The sequence below is a fragment of the Spinacia oleracea genome, chromosome 6, assembly GCF_020520425.1.
Source record: "Spinacia oleracea cultivar Varoflay chromosome 6, BTI_SOV_V1, whole genome shotgun sequence".
Lineage (NCBI taxonomy): Eukaryota > Viridiplantae > Streptophyta > Magnoliopsida > Caryophyllales > Amaranthaceae > Spinacia > Spinacia oleracea.
In genome coordinates, this window is record NC_079492.1 from 101139030 (window position 1) to 101157099 (window position 18070).

Below are 18070 nucleotides of genomic sequence, written 5' to 3' on the forward strand. Positions count from 1 at the left end.
CCCGGTGAAGGGAGAGATACCTGTGACATCTAAGCATACATTTTTCCATTTGTCCCAAGAGTAGACAAGAAGGTCTGCAGGATGGAGATCTCTCCCTTCTCCAGACAGAAATCCCAAAGGCACCTCCTTCTTCACAACAACCCCAGCCTGCGAACATATATCCCCTAACACATCTCGAACCAAGTTATGGCGGAATTTCATGCCAACATCATTACCACAATGCACTGCGTGATCCCCGAAACGATCTATGATTTTCGAAGAGCAGCAAGGACAAGTAAAGTCAGGAGGGAATATAGGAATCGCAAGGCGATAACACAGAACACACCTGAATTGTCTTGGGTGCATCGTCTGCCCTAACCCCTCAATTGGGAGGGCTCTCAAGAAGTCTAAGGAGTGTGCCGCTCGGTTGCTAATGAGTATAGCCAATTTCTCTGGAACTCGGGTTGTGCTGTCCCATCATCTTCTTCTCTACCATATCAAAGTACAAAGTAGCCAACTTTTTCATAAACGGGGGGGCTGGTACCACACGGCAGAGATCGAGAGGATCGAAATGACACAAATCCCGAAAGTTATTTAAAGCTAAATCACAAGCAAGGCCCAAAACAGAGTCACCACCATGCCCAAGCAGTGTGTTCTGGAGATCAAGAGACTGAAGACGTGAGGCAACAAAAGCATATGAGGAAGAATCCTGCGCGGTGTAGACCCCAAAACCACCCAACCGAAAAGGTAGAGTGGCACACCGCCACTGCCAATCTCCAAAGCCCGCACCACCATCCACAATAATATCCTGAAGAACCCTCCTTAAGGAGAGATCAAAGGAAATAGGAGCAGACCCGAGCATATGCGGCGGACAAGTCCGTAAAGAGAAGTACAAACGACTAACTCCCACACAACACCGCAGAAGAAGGAGTTCCGATTGAGGATCATTAAGCTCAGCCACGGCCTCCATCAAACCCACAGTCTTAGCGACCCTGTCCTCTATCAAGCGGCTGCAAAAGCAGCCCTTAAGCTAACTGGCCCACCCAGAAGCGTGACTCCATCCCTGGGGCGGGCAATACTAGGAGGGAAAAGTGTGGGATCGTAGCTCCTCGGATCAGGGGTAGGCCAAAAAATTTCTGTTTTCTCAACATTTAATGCAACCCCATTGCCGGACCCTCAGTAGTGATCACCTTCAAAGCCGAAGAAACCAAAGCAGTGTCCCCAATAATGGTACCGTCGTCGAGGTACCAAGCCATGAAATCGAGATTGCATTTTTCGTTGATCAGATGGACAAGCGGATGCAAGGTAAGCGCAAACAACAAAGGGCCCAAAGTATCACCCTGCTGAACCCCCTGGGAAGAAAGCAAGATAGAGCCCTCATAATACAACCTAGCCGGCCGGGCATAACAGAATTCAACCCAAGGAGTGAGCAAAGGACATCGACGTCGGACCTCTCTAAGCATAGTACTACAGTCTATCAAGTTAAAGGCATTGCTAAAATCAACCAGAAGCATAGACATGCTGCTCAGCTCTCCCTTATCCTCGACTAACTTGTTGACAACATGGAGAATAGCCTCACTCCCGTTAGGCACACCCACCCCAAACTGAAAATCCTCAACATAACTACCAACCTTCTTCCCGATCACGACAGCAACGACCTTGGATACAAGTCTCCTCCAACAGCAATAGGGCGGATACCCCCTCCAGGCTTAAGCAAAGGCGTAAGAGGGGCACTAGCAATAAACTCACCCAAAGAAGCAGGACACTTACCAGCAAGTAACAGATTAACCACCGCAGTAAAAGAGGTGGCTAAGTCATCAGCCATTGCAACAACAACCTTACCAAGCGCATCCACAACATGCTGGGCCCGTAAACCATCACGCCCACTGGAGGTTCCCTTGGGGAAGCTACGAATCCGGCTTAAAATAACATCTTTAGGGGTCGAGACCGCCTCGATATCAGCACAAAAGGGAGGCAGGACCGGACACGGCGCATCTAGGTGTTTCATCTCTAACTCCCGCAGAGTCTCCTCAGTAACAGGTGCAAGTGTGCAACCCCCGGCGAAGTCAAAACCCTAACAGCAGCAGTGAAATGACCATCACTGACTTTCCTCATACATTGCCTCCGGTTCAACGCAGCAGAACTCACCTTCTTTCTCACCCCCTCCCCTTCCTCCTCCACCATGGAGGTACGACGATCACCCTCCTTAAGAAGTTGTCGAACCAGAACCTCAGGTCTGCCCGGCTCTCTCCAGACCCGAAGAGCCCTCGAAATACCATCAACCTGACTACACCCCTTCTTTCCCGAGTTCTTATCAGAACGTGACCGGATAACCCTATGGGTGCACAAAGGAAGAATGAGAAAAAGGATCCAAGAAGGAAGATCATGTGGGGAAGCAACCACCTTATCTAGCGCAGCTTTAAGGCACCGAGAAAAACCAAGTCGATTGGCTCTGGGGATACTTTTAACCGTACGACACTTGCCAGCCAAAAGCCCATGCAGTAACACAATGTCAAAAAAGGAAGGAGAAGAGGCAACAGAATCACCAAAAGAACCAACAAAACCATCAGCCAAACCGACAAGCGGAACAAACCTAGTAGGCTCAGGGATACCGAGGATCGCAACCTCCTCAAAAGTAGGAGCACAAACCACCAAACCATCAGCATGCTTACAATTCTTACTAAAAGTGTGAGTGCAAAAACACTCACCACAAAGCCAAATACCAGCCTGGTGAAGCGCGGAGTTTAAAGCGGAGAATAAAGAAAAATCCCTCCCAACATTGGCTTTGTGAGAAGCCTTCAAAGCACCATCTTTATGACGAGCCCCCAGATGATCAATGAAATACTTCTTAGATAACCCCCTCCCACCCCCACTATTGCACCCATCACACCCTTTAAAAGGGCACGAGATTCGAAGAACCATAACACCACCCAACACCAAACACAAAACACCAAACCCCACTCAACACCAAACACCACACAACACCACTCAAAACCCACGGAAATCACTACCAAACACCAAAAAGCAACACCAATGCTCAAAACTAAAAAGCAACACCAACACCAAAAAGCAAAACCAAAGCACCTACTGCCAAACACATCCACGAAACGCACAACACACAACGAAAAGCATCACAAAATGCACTCAAAATGCATCACAAAATGCATCACAAAAAGGATCACAAAATGCACAAAGCTGCCGGCCAAAACAACGCACGAAACTGAACACCCGAATTGAAACGCACCACTGAACTGAACTCACCGAATTGGAACTGAAACGCACGAAGCACACCACTGAACCCACCAAGCTGCCAAACACCACTGAACGCACCACTGAACGCACCTTTTATTATTATTATTATTATTATTATTATTATTATTATTATTATTATTATTATTATTATTATTATTATTATCATCATCATCATCATAGTTACCATTTTGAAGATATAGTTACTTTACATAACCTATAGTTTCTAGCTATAGTTTACTCTTTTTGTCTTTAAGAATGAGTATATAATCATTCTTATTTTTATTACAACTTTTTTTACAATTAAAATTACTTTTTTATATGATATAGTTACTTTTTGGATAGAATAATTATTCATATCGAAATGACTATATATTTTTTTTCGTAGTTATTATTCTGAAGATATAGTTACTTTACAGAACATATAGTTTCTATAATATACTCTTTTTGTCTGCAAGAATGAATATATAATTATTCTTATTTTTATAGTAATTGTGTTAAAGTTAAAATTACTTTTCTATATGATATAGTTACTCTTTGGATAGAATAATTATTCTTATCGAAATGACTACATTATTATTTTTTCATAGTTACTATTCTGAAGATATAGTTACTTTACATAACCTATAGTTTTTATAATATAAGACGTCGATTACCCAAGTCACGTTAATTTACAAAAACAGGGCAATCCTTTAGTTAATGCTTATTAGACTTATGACATCATGTTTCTTCATGGTTATCATAATGCTTTAATTGTTTTTTCCCAAAATAGTCCATAGTAATTAAAAAGTCACATAAAAAATTAGTTGTTTTAGACTTCATGTTAACATTTATTTATAAATTAATGTGATGATATAAACCACAATTGTTGGTTGGTTAAGATGGTAATGAGAGTTATCATCCACGCTTGAGGTTTGGTGTTTGAACCTCACGCCTTTTAACACATACATTCGTATGAACATTTTATTTTCTTGCAAAATGTCTTGTGAGCATCCAACTTACAATAAAATTAATTTACATCGAGATAAATTTTAATCATCTTTTAATAATTTTAAAAATATTTTTATAAACTTTTTGTATTACGAAGTAATCTTTTATGGATAAATTTTTTGAAGGGTTATATAGTTACGTTTATATATTACTAGTCTTATACGCATGCAATTCGTGCCAAATTAAATAGAAAAGTCCCACTATGTTATTACATTTAATAACCTCAAATAATAAATAAAAAAAATTGTTCACAAAGTTCCTCTGAATTTCACTACGATAAGTATTGATTGTATTCTTTTTAATTTATTATTTCGCATTTATGATGAGACCAACCATTATATAATAGAGATAGTATGTAGAGTATAATTGATCAACCTCAAGATTACGATACTTCTCTTACCGTGATAAAATTGCATTATTTAACCCAAGTTATATTTTATTTGTGGCAACAATGATATACGTGATTATCGCAAGCTTTTGTTATCTATATAATAATATATTAAAAGAGAGGAAATCAATGTGGTGATGACAAATGTCACTCATTGATTGACCTCTCTTTTAATATAAAATAAATATTTTCAAAATTATCTCAACTACAATAGAATATATTTATAGAATAATGTCAAAATTTTAATTAAAGAAAGTGAATTATATCAATTTGATCTCAAATATAAAGTTGTAACTATAATTAGTGAATGTAAAAAATATACTCCGTGTATTTATGTTAGGTAGTCGATCATATTAATATCACATTCATGTTAGGTAGTTAAACGTTACGGAGTATCTTTTACATTCATTTGTTAAGAAGTTGTATACACGTTAATCTCTTAAATTAACACATTTCTATACGAAAAGAGAGGGTATCTCAATGTGGTTCTGATACGTGGCATTTTTTTTAACTTTTTATCATTAATATTTAATGTAAATAATTTGTATTACTAAATACACAATCTATATTATTGAATATACGGTATAAACGAATCTCTATTTATTATTATTTTTTAAGATATTATTGACTTCTATTTTTTTTCACAAAGATATATGTTATGGAAACTATTATTGACAAAATATATCTATACATTACGAGAATAATATACTCATTTGACAACTTTTATTCGGTAACTACTAACTACTAACTAGCTAACAATAAGTTATTTAAAAAAAATCTATATATTATACTAAAAGAGAAGTAATAAATATGGTGATGACAAATATCACTCATTGATTGACCTCTCTTTTAATACAAATAAATATTTTTTAAATTATCTCAACTATACATTAAAATATTTATAGAACAATGTCAAAATTTTAATTAAAGAAGGTGAATGATAACAATTTGATCTCAGATAAAATGGAACTATAATTAGCGAATGTAAAAAATATATTCTGTATATTAATATTAGGTAGTCGATCATATTAATATCAAATTTTTGTTAGGTAGTTAAATGATACGGAATATGTCTTACGTTCATTTGTTAAGAAGTTGTATACTACACGTTAATCTCTTAAATTAACACATTTCTATACGAAAAGAGAGGGTGTTTCAATATGGTGCTGATATGTGGCATTTGTTTACTTTTTATCTTTAATGTTTAAATATACTTTTTACTAAATATACAATCTATATTATTGAATATACAGTATAAAATAATCTCTATTTACTATTTTTAAAGATATTATTGACTTCTATTTTTTTTCACAACGATATATATTATGGAAACTATTATTGACAAAATATATGTACATTCCGAGAATAATATACTCATTTTACAACTTTTATTCGGTAACTAGCTAACAATAAGATATTTAACAAAAACTTAGGATTAAACTAGCATAGTACCGGTGCGATGCACGATTTTTATAATCTATACATAAATTTGTATGAAATCTGTTAGATAATTATCACCAAATTAGAGCTTACATATATTCTCCAAATTAAAATTAGTTACTGATAAACTTATCATAACTCATTCAGTGTCTTATTTATCAAACCAATTAAAACAAATAAGAGTACATAAATAAAACCGAAATTTCATTAAATACCCCTGAGTTTTGTCATAATTCAACAAACACCCGTCAAGGTTCAACAATTCATAAAATATCACTCACAAATGACTTAATACCTCAAATACTCCTTCATGACGTCATCATCCCTAATTAAATCAATTAACATCTAATCATCCACCTAATCCCTAATTAAACCGCTAATCACTTGTTTGATTTTCTAATTCATTTGTATTTGAATTATGTAAATACGAAATATAAATAAGTAGACTACTCTTAAATTTTTATAAAAATCTTACTACGTACTCCGTATAACGGATTAATTTTTTATAAAAATATAAACTTATATTGGTTATATTTGTTACCAAATATATAAAAGATATATAATTAAAAAAAATATTCCTTATTTATAGAATGAAATCTTTTTTTATTTTGGGAAAAAGAAAATCAAATATTTTTTTGAGGTAAAAGTTAACAAAATAATTATAGAATCAATTATTTTATTTCATTTTATAATTTTTTTTTAATATCTATAAGAGAGGCCAATCAATGAGTGACATTTGTCATCACCACATTGATTTCCCCTCTATTAGCATAATATATAGATAGATATATATAGTGGATATCTTAACATTAGAAAATACTCTCTCTGTCCTAAATTAGTTTTTACACTTTCTACTTTGATCCGTCCCACATTAAATTTTACACGATTTAAACCACATCTAATTTAGTGAATAACTAGATTAGGTCCCGTGCATGCACGGTTATTTGAAAATTATTAATTGACTATTTTTTTAACTGAAATATTTATCCCTTAAATCTATTGCATAATTAATAAATCTCGAACATACTCATTTTATCATATACGGAGTAATATACAATTTTCTCTCTATTACATATTATATATTTTATATGTTTAATATGATGATTTGATCAAATTAAATATTTGATATGCTTAATATGAACAAAATATTGAGTAAGAATGTTTTTTTATTATTGATATGACTATCTGACTAAATATTACCAAAATTGTCTAATAATGTCATATTTAATAGTCCTATAATTTTTTCTATTTATAAACATTTATACAAAAGGAAAGAAAATAAAAATAGAATAAAGTAAATATTTTTTTTAGGAAAAGGTTTTTGGCGGGAAAAAATCGCACCAGGAATTGACACGTGTCATTCCTGGTGTCTCTTTTAGTATATAGTAATAGATAGTGGATATCTTAACATTAACAAATACTCTCTATGTCCTAGATTAGTTTTTACACTTTCTACTTTGATGCGTCCCACATTCGGTTTTACACTTCTATTTTGGAAAATACCCCACAATTATTTTAATACATCTTTCTTTCCACTGCCAAAAAGTTTGGGTCTCACACTCTCGCACATTTAATTAAAAAGTACTTCATTGTTTTCTATCACATCTACTTTTCAATAAAATAATACTCACTATCTCTTTTCACATCTATTTTTCCAATAAAATAATATTTGATAACCAAACAACAACTTATCTTCTATAACTACGTGTCCTGATAGCGTTAAAACTAATTTAGGACGGAGGGTGTACGATTAATGGCCTCCAAATTAAATACGGACTTTCAAAATCAGCCATCACCTCAATCCTCTCCCCCTAAGACCCCTAAGTTTTTCTCTTTGTCTAGCGGGTGCCATCTACATTTTTGTTGGTGATGGTAACCTTAATTTCTTGTTTACTTTTATGTTAAATTTACTTTTACCACCTAAAAAGATTGACAATTTTTTTTACCACCACAAAATGAAATAATTTTTTTACCACCTCTTAACTGAAAGATGGACGAAAATATTATGTGAGACTCATTTTTGACGCATATCAAACATAAAATCATACCTTAAATTACCTTGATTCGCGTTTGCAAATAGGAAAGGAAGCATGCCTCTATCAATTTGAGAAATATTACCAAATTATGTGATTTAATGGGAAGCAAGGAAAAATGGTAGCTTATATTATTATATACATGAAAATCACAGAAGAAGAGAAAGAAATTAGAAATATAGTCGTTGAAATGGACCCGCAAAACATTTCCGTCCATCTTTCTGATTAAGAGGTGGTAAAAAAAATAATTTTTATTTTACTTTTAGGTGGTAAAATACAATTCTAGTTTTTAGGTGGTAAAACATAATTTATCAATTTTTTAGGTGGTAAAAGTAAACAGTTTCCTTATTTTTAAGCATATGACTTTTATTTTTTGCATTAGTATAACTTTTTGTCCCATATTTCAATGGGTTCCCTGCTCTTCTTAATAAGGCACAAAGAGGAGTCAATCTTTTTCAAAAAACATAATAAAAATTGACACTTACAAAAAAACTAGGTTATACTCTATAGTTAATTTTGAACTTAAGATTCAAAAATTCAATTTTTTTTGCCATCCTAAAGCAAAAATAAAATATATTTATTGATTTTAGTAAATATTGATCACATCTCAATAAAGATTTCTATTTTCCAATCCCAATATATTCTTTTAAACGACGATATTTTCACCATATATCCTTTAGGTTTACAAATATTTACCAAATACTCTCTTATTTTCAATAAGTCACCATATAACCCTGAGATTTTAAAAATTCCCAGCATGCCAATGACGTTAAATATCCGTTTTCCACTAACTATATTAAATATTTAAGTAATTTTATATCAAATATGATCAATTCTATACCAAACCCTATATTTTTTAGCATATTCATTGACATTGATTCGTTATTTAAAAATAATTCTTAAACTACTCTCTCCATCCCATTTAAAAGTGTTCACATATCATGACACATAATTTTAGTACTCCGCATAATTTTTGAAGTGTGTTTATCAATTATTATTTTATTGAGAAAGTAGGTAGAATGGAATATAGTGATTTCTTTTAATTGAATGCTAGTGAATATGGGACCCTAGGTTTTAGTATTGGAGAAAAAGAAGTAATAATATAATTGTGGGTCCTTTCCAAAAATACTAACGTCTAAAACTAAATTGGGCTTCATGACTATAATGCATGCATATATTTTTTTTTGATGAAGATGAGAGGCAAGCCTCGTACAAAACTAAAAAATCTAAGCAATTAATCGAGGTGTTGTAGCACCCATAATGTCCTCCCGAATAAGGCTTATGATTTCCCGTGGAGGATCCTCAAAGAACAGTATCCTTTCCTCTTGGATGACAGCCATATTTGCGAGTTTATCCGCCACTTTATTACCCTCACGGAAGTAATGAGTAAGCCGAACATCCCAACCAGCAGACTTGATGAGGGAGCGACAATTATTAAGAATGAAATGGCATTCACCCTCTTGGTAGGTCTCGTTCTGTAGGATTTCAATGCAAGCTTTATTGTCCATTTGAAGAATGAGTTTTGTGACCCCTTTGGATTTTTCTAGTTGAAGACCTACCTCTGCTGCTGCAAGTTCGGCTCTGAAGGCATTACAAACTCCCAGGTTCACTGTAAATCCATGGAGGCAAACACCTCTGCTGTCTCTTAGAATTCCGCCTCCACCCGCCGCACCAGGTGTGCCCTTAGCTGCTCCATCAGTGTTCAAGGCCATCCACCCAATTGGTGGAGCAATCCATCGTATTAAGGCTTCTATTCGATTTCTCGGGAGCAGGTTATCAGAACTCAAGGAGCTCCCAGTACCGTAGAATGCTCTGCAAGCTTCTTCAACTCTTGTTCTTAGAAAGGTTTTTGTATCAACCGGGATTTCCTTACTTCGCCCAAACATTAGGAAATTGCGCCATCTCCAATTCCACCACAATGTAGTGGCAAAAATAATGGGCCAGTGTTGCGGATAATTCGGGTCCTTTGCTTCAATATTGCGTGTGATCCAGTTACTTAAGTCACCTTGGTAGAATACGGGGTAAAGAGCTCTGCCTCCCACACTTTTCCAGATTGCTCTGGCTGCTTGACAGTTTCTGAGTAAATGAATGAGTGTTTCATCTGCGTTGATGGAGCAGCGTTTGCAGCGTGGGTCATCCGTTAAATGTCTCTTCATTCGGTTGGCATTACACAAGAGTTTATCATGAAGAATGAGCCATAAAAACACTCTAACTCTCTGCTGGACTGGAGCTTGCCACACTAAATCCCATTTGGGGTCTGTATTAATCAAGTCATCTTCTTTCATAATCTTCAAGGCATACTTGATTGAGAACCCTCCCTTTTTAGTGCCCCTCCGGTACCTCAAATCCCCTGCATCAGGATCTTCTATCAGGCGGTGAGCTGCAATTAATTTAACGGTGAGCGCTGGTAGTAGATTGGCAAACGCATCCCATTTCCATCCCATGCCCATATCCCACATTTCTTCAACTGTAGCTCCTTCGAGTGCACTAGGAATTGGACAGGTAGTAAGCTCCCTCAGTGGTTCGGTTGTAGCCCAACAATGATCCCAAAACAATGTGGTACGACCATTGCCAATAGCCACAGCAAACCCCTTCTTTAGCCAGTGGACATTATCTGTGATTCCTCTCCAAACGTTGGACATACTTGAGGTGGGTTGGAACACATCGATGTCACATTTACCTTTGCAATACTTGTGACGCAGGACTATATATAATTCATAGTCCATCAATTGTAGAATTTGATTTTGGTCATATTTTCATAGTATTTGAGGAAGCACATACAAATTTTATATACTCGATAAAATATATTTGTTTTATACATAAATAGATAATGTTATAAGTACTCCGTATAATTTATTAATAATCATATTTTAATTTCACCACTATTATTATTTGTGAAACTGCATATTTAAATATGTTCAAAATTCTATCAATTTTTCTTGTAATATTAAAAAATATTTTTTTTATTACCATACTCATATGTTACTTTTGAATTTTTTAAAGAAAAATAAAAAAATAATTACGGAGTAATTTTTTATTTAGAAATATCAAAATATATTTTTCATGAAGTATTTATTATTATATATTATTTGATATAAAATATAATCAATAATTTATAGACATGAGTGTATTTTTGGAAATTAGTATATTATTCATAGAATTTTAATTCACTATTTAGGTAATCTCTATTATATAAGCCAACCCCCGAGGGCTTTTTAGTAAATTAACTTTTCGTGTCCCCAATAAAATTACAATAACACCCTTCACATGCTCACCCAACTACCCTCCACGTTTTTAAACAGATTAGCATATAATCTCTCCCTGTAATCTCTCGCCAAATCAGGAAAGGGATTTAAAAATCCCAATAATCTCTCCCTTTAATCTCACATCTCACGTCATTAAAGAAAAAAGAACCAAATAAAATTACAAATTGATTACAGTTTCCAAAAAATAATCCCTGCAATCTTTCACCTCTCACGTCAGGGAAAAAAAATCAAACAAAATAATAAATTGATTACAATTTCTAAAATTACTAATTATCTAATTCTCATTCATCAAATCACTGTAAACCGAGTTCCATCAGAGAGTTCGTTGATAGCAAGCTCCACCACTGCCAATACATGTAAGTACACTCTTCTCCTTGATTCATATGCACAAAATAAAAACAAAAATTTGTGTTAATGGAAATATTCGACTGAAAAATACATGACTTGCATCGATTTGTAATTTTATATAGAAAACGGGTCATTGCAACCTAATTGATTATTCATTATTTTTTGCAGATGAAATTGGTTATTGCAATGAGATTGATTATTCATTAATTTTTAATTATTCAAGAAATCTGAAATAAATAATTTTAATGGTTGTTGCAGATTTTAAGTTCGGTTTTTGTTTAATTATTTCAGATTTTTATTCATGCTTTTATCTTTTCTTAAATCTGATTAAATGTCCATATCACTCAAACAAAATTATTAACTGATTATCAATTTATAAATTTTTTACAAAATTTATAAATTGATTACCAACATCTGATTAATGTCCATATCTGTCAAACCAATTTATATGTTTATAATATTAATTTATAATATAATCAATTTACCAATTTTCAGAGTGCTTAATTTAATTTGAGATATTATAATTTCATTAAAATCATGAAAATCTGAAATAAATAATGGTTTTTGCAGGTTTTACGTTCGGTTTTAAGTTCATCACGCATATATACAATTACCAACGACACAAGGTATGTTCCCCATACAATTATGCATGCTTCTGTTGATTTTAATTAATTATTACAAATTTTACATCATGCTTTTAATTAAATAAGCTGTTATATGATTTTAATCTATAATTTCAAATTTTATTAGTCGTTTATAAAAGAAAGAGAGAGAAAAAAACCCACCTTTTTTATCGTCAGCAGTTGCATCAACAGTCATCCATCCCAATATGATCGAAATCCAGAATACGATTTCTGCAAATACAATAACCCAGAAAACCCATATAAATTAACCCAAAAAAAGTTAAATTAAAAAGTATATGCAGACACCAATAAACCCTATTATTATTGTAATTACCCAATTGAATGCCAATTGAAAATAAACAAAGGAAAGTAATTTTGTGAAAAAGTGAACCTAATTGAAAAATCAGCCTCATTCTAACTTTAGTATAATGAAAACATTCCATTAACATGCAATGAAGTATGAAAAATATAGTCTTTTTCTCCGCATATCCTTAGCATCACAATTCAAGGAATGAGAAATATACTATTTATTTGTTTAATTACTTTGGGAAAATGAAGAACACACAATATCCTCAATATTCATACCTAAAAACTAAGATGTCCAACCCCACCACTCAATTTATAAGACGGCTAATATAAGCCCCTCTAACTTGCTACTCTTAGGCTTCTCTTGGCAACATATACTACAAGAATATTTTAGGAGAAGTCTTATTCGTCTCTAACTTCTCTAATCCTACAGCTTATTAGAACCTCAAAGGCATTAGCTTGAGGTATTCGCCACGGGATAATTTCAAAGGTTCCTACTGGCACGACAGTTGAAAGTTTGGAATGAACCGATAATGAGATTTTTCAATTGGGTCAAATGAGAATCTACCTAGCTACCCATAATACTTTGTATGTTTTAATGCCTCCTTAAGTTTTTTATGGTCTCTCTGGGAGATGAAAAAAATCCAAGGATGAATCTCCTAACACGCAAGCTAATATTAAACACACTTGCAGTCTTTTAATCAAGATATCCGTAAGGATAAAGGACACTTTCAGATTGCAGCTCAGTTAGTCCATACACTAGAATTTGAGGGAATTCAGTTAAACTTATACAGTAATTTTCCTTCCACTAGCTGTGATATGTTTCTCTTGACAACTTAAACAACCCATCAACTAAGAAAATATCAATACCACAAACTGTATAACGCAAAATCCAACCAAAATCTTTGAAAAAAATCACCTAAATATAACATCATCTCAGAAAATATCAATTATATTTTAGAAATTATGATTAATTTCGCAATAACACAAACAATATAACACGCAACCCCACAAACATCTTAAAAAAATATCACCTAATCATAAACGGGAATAGATATGAAACAGCTACAAGTAAAGATTCACATGAAATTAAGAGCAATAATTACAGGGAGGAACACAAGTTTAACAACGAAATTCAGGAGGAAACATGATTTCTGATTAAAACTTAAAAGCCAATCATATTCTAGAAATCATACCTTGAACTTTAGTCCATCCACAATCCCAGGTCCTGATATAATGTGAGCATTGGTTATGTCAGCCGAATCCAAAATGCCATAAATACCTCTGAAACAAGCAATGTGGTAAGCTCAGAGAAGGCAAGTGAAAGAAGAAAACATTAAAACTGAAATACAGGAAAATTATGATCTCTTACCCCTCATACTTACGTTATTGCCAATATCAGCAAATTTTACGACCGTCAACCCTTCATACTTACGTTATTGCCAATATCAGCAAATTTACGATCGTCAAAAATAAGGAATCCACCCATTGCTGCCTCAACCCACAAATCTTCTGCCAATTTCACACAATTGCACAACCTGTCACGAAATTCAGTAAACGAAAACAAAAATTAGATCAAATCATCCTACAAAAATTAGATTTTATAATCAACAACTCCCAAACGAACTCGACAGAGTAGATATTACCTTGAACTCATTTCCACAAAATCAAGATTGTGCATGAAGTAATGAACGATTAAAACCCCCCAAAAACATCATTCGGACGTATCTTATAATGAACAAAACCTAAAAAAACCCCAATCATTCGAACAAACCCGAGAAAAACCCAAAAAATCCAATCATTTCCCCCAACCAAATAATGAAATGGACCAAAATAATAGGTATACACCAAGATACAAGAGATCAAAAAAATCGCTAAATCAACTACAGATCAGGCGATTTGAACCATACACAAACCCCAACACCATAGACAAGTTAATTAACGAATAGATGAGGAATATTCCTGTGCAATCGACGACGTTTCTTACGAATTGAGATAGCAAAAACAAGCGAACTATAGGAGGAGAGAGAGTGTGGATATAGCTGAGTTCCTCCTATTTTCGCCATTTTTGTTCAGATCTTCTTCTGAGTGGTTGGAGAGCATCGCGTGTACAAGTGAATTAGATAAAGAGGTGAGAGAGAGGAACAGATATTCGCCATTTTTTGTTGATCAGAAGAGAGAAACGAAATAGGAGGAGAGAGACAAAGACTCAAAGAGAAATGAGAGTGAACCGGAGAGTTCTTGGAGTCTCTGTAGTTGACGGAGCTTTCTAGGTCACCCAACAAAAATAAGTGTGGTTATGATTGAACAGTGAATCTTACTTTTCAATTAAAATGCAATTATATTAAATTAAATGAGTTACGATTATCAGGGTTTTCATTCGAGAGAGTCATAGAATTGGGTCTTATAAATGCAAAGAGATTTAAAATTGTATTTCTTACTTCAATCATTTTTATTTTAAATACTTACTTTACAATAATGTCGCGTGCAAATTGTTACCTTAGAACTATTAATTTTCTACCATTGTATAACTAATTTATTCATCTACATAACTTAATATTTTTTGTAATATAGATATTCATATATGGTGTAAGTTTATATAATTGTATTTTTATTCTCAAATATTGTTACAGAGCTCCACTGATTTGCAACTATGATGTTTTAAATTACAGTAATCGAGGAACAACTAAGAATACCGGGTAATTATTTTTTTCGATGCGGAGTTAGTGTTTTATATTAGTCAATTTATATTATGTTATTTTTGTATAACGTAACATTTTTTCTTTGTGTGTGTTTTTTTTGGTAGAGTAAGGGCGTATAATGCACTATTTTCTCGCCTTCAAGTTGAAAAATGCATCGAAAAAGGTTTCAAAAAGGGTTCGTATATATACTTCGTAGGAAATAAAATTCTTTTGATGATCGAACTTTGTAAACATTTTTTCTTGCTTATTATTTGTGGTGATTAATTATAATAACACAATTTTAATTTGTGTATAATCTCGCACGCATCGCATGCATATAAGACTAGTGTTATAATATTATAAGATATGGAGTACGAAGTAGTATCCATTCTTTAATTATTTATTCCAAAAAATTAACGTTTTCGAAAAAAAAATAGAAAACACGATGTGTTAGTTGTGAATGCATCAACTTTCTTGTTTAATACGAAGTACGCAGTTAAATACTTTATAAGATATAGGTTACATTATAGTTTTTGTCTTCTTGAAAGCTATATATGTATAATTATTCAACGTTGTATACTATCACATTTAATAGTTGTATTTTTTAGGACGAATCTATTTCTTAAAATGTGATATTACGTATAAGATATTATAAATTCTTAGTTATATTTGGTCATTCTAAACTTGTTCGGAATCATAGTTATTTAAGATTGACGAAATAATAGATCATTATATTAAGAAACTATTGTTAAATATGATAAAGTAATAGAATTATTTTAATCTTTCAAATATTCCGCATATGATAAAATGGATTTGTAAACAATATTGATTACCTTAAATTAAATAATTATTTAATATATATGTAAATTAACAAAAAAGTAATAGATAGATATATGATAAACAACATCGAGCGCCTTGTGTTTTATTAGAGTATAGAGATAGATATATGATAAACGACATTAATAAAAAAAATTATGAATGATTGTGACATTCATGATGATATATATACATACGGAGTATATAATTATATAATTTCCAATTTGATGGCATGGCTTAAGTAATCAAGTACTCTCTCCGTCCCTTAATACTCGCCCGGTTTGACCGGAATTGACTTATTAATTTATTAGGTGGTAGTTGATAGTGAGGTATTTTTTTAAATATAGTTAGTAGAAAATGTGTCAAATAAAGGGGTAGAGTGGGGGTGGGTTGAATTTTTTAATGTTTTTTGTTAGGAAGTAAGAATATACATGGGTCCATGTTAAATGAGATAAATGATATAATATTAGTAAAACTATGCCATTGATAAAAACGGGGCGAGTATTAAGGGACGACTGTTTATGAAAAGTGGAGCGAGTATTAAGGGACGGGGGGAGTAACATATTAACATTTTCATCTTTGCAAGTTAATTTGCCATAATTTATTATACAATAGCGTAGATAATCGAAACATTCGTGCAATAATTACTTAAGCCTCTTATTACGTGCATAAATATATGTCTATATATTTGATGTAATATTTTTAGCTAAGTCAAAATAATATAATGACATGGATATTTTTTAATTAAATAACATAGAATCAGCTTTTTAGGTTTAGGAGAGAATATTTAGCATAATATATGATTCTGTAAGAATCGAGTTCTTGTTAGTTTGCAATTTTACTACGTACGTAATATTTTAGGATATTTATTATCAAAATAATCTTTAAATTTTATAATGGCAATCAATATTATCTTCTCTGATTCTTCCTCAATAAGACAAAATAAATTTAGACTAATTTAGCATAATATGAATCTTTAGCATATAATCCTTCCTCAATAAGATAATATTTACTTCGTAGCATAATATATGAATCGTTTAGTGTATTTTTTTTGGAAGTTTTACATAAATTACGTGATATTAATATGTGATATTAATTCTAAACTTATCTAGAATTGAATTCGTGCGAAAAATAACTTCTGCAAGGAAAACAAATCAGGAGAAGAAGAAGAAGAAGAAGAAAATTCTGACAACAATGAAAACCAAGGACGTGGTAGAGAAAGGAGAGGACCCGGACGTGGAAGGAGAGGACGTGCTACTATATTTTTGAAAGAGTTAATAGTAACTATAGAATAGAAAGAGTTACTATATGATATAGAAGAGTAACTATTTCTGTTAACCAAAAAAAGAGTAACTATTTCTGTACGATAGAAATATTTACTATATGATATAAAGCGGTCAATATCTTTGTGTATACATTATTAAGTAATTGAATTTTTATCAAAATGACATCAAAAAGTTATTGTATGACTATTAGAGTAATTATACTATATACAAGTACAACTATATCAACTTAACAGTTACTATATGATCTTTGCAATAACTATGTCGCATATATTAATAATTATATTGTTAAAATTTACTGTATGACTAGTAGAGTAACTATATTGCATATAAGTAAACTATATCAACGTAAGAGTTACTATATAGGCCGCGAATTTTTTGGATCACGTTAACATTACTTGTCCATGTCATCTTTAAAAGCTGTAAAATACCTAAAATATCCAGGTCCACACTAATAGTAGCGTGGGCCTGGTCCATGCAAGTGAAATTGAATAAGAACGGAGGAAGTATTTGATTGGAATATCTTATTAAGAGTTTGAGATTTTCTTATTTTATACTGTTTTGTTTAGAATCTAACGCAACTTATTAAAAAAATCCAAAAATCTACAAAAAGAGCAGTTAGTTCTTTACCTCCACCAATCTTGCCTTTTGTTACGGAGTTGCTGTGA

At 32.7% G+C, this 18070-nt stretch overlaps 1 long non-coding RNA gene across 1 annotated transcript; it reads right to left on the reverse strand.

The window, feature by feature from the left end:
• Positions 1–11455: 11455 nt before the first annotated feature.
• LOC110785024 (uncharacterized) lies at positions 11456–12558 on the reverse strand. The gene is made up of 2 exons (XR_002532461.2): positions 12479–12558; positions 11456–11718 (listed from the first exon to the last, which is right to left on the reverse strand). It is a non-coding gene; the product is annotated as an uncharacterized lncRNA (long non-coding RNA).
• Between the last annotated feature and the right edge of the window lie 5512 nt (positions 12559–18070).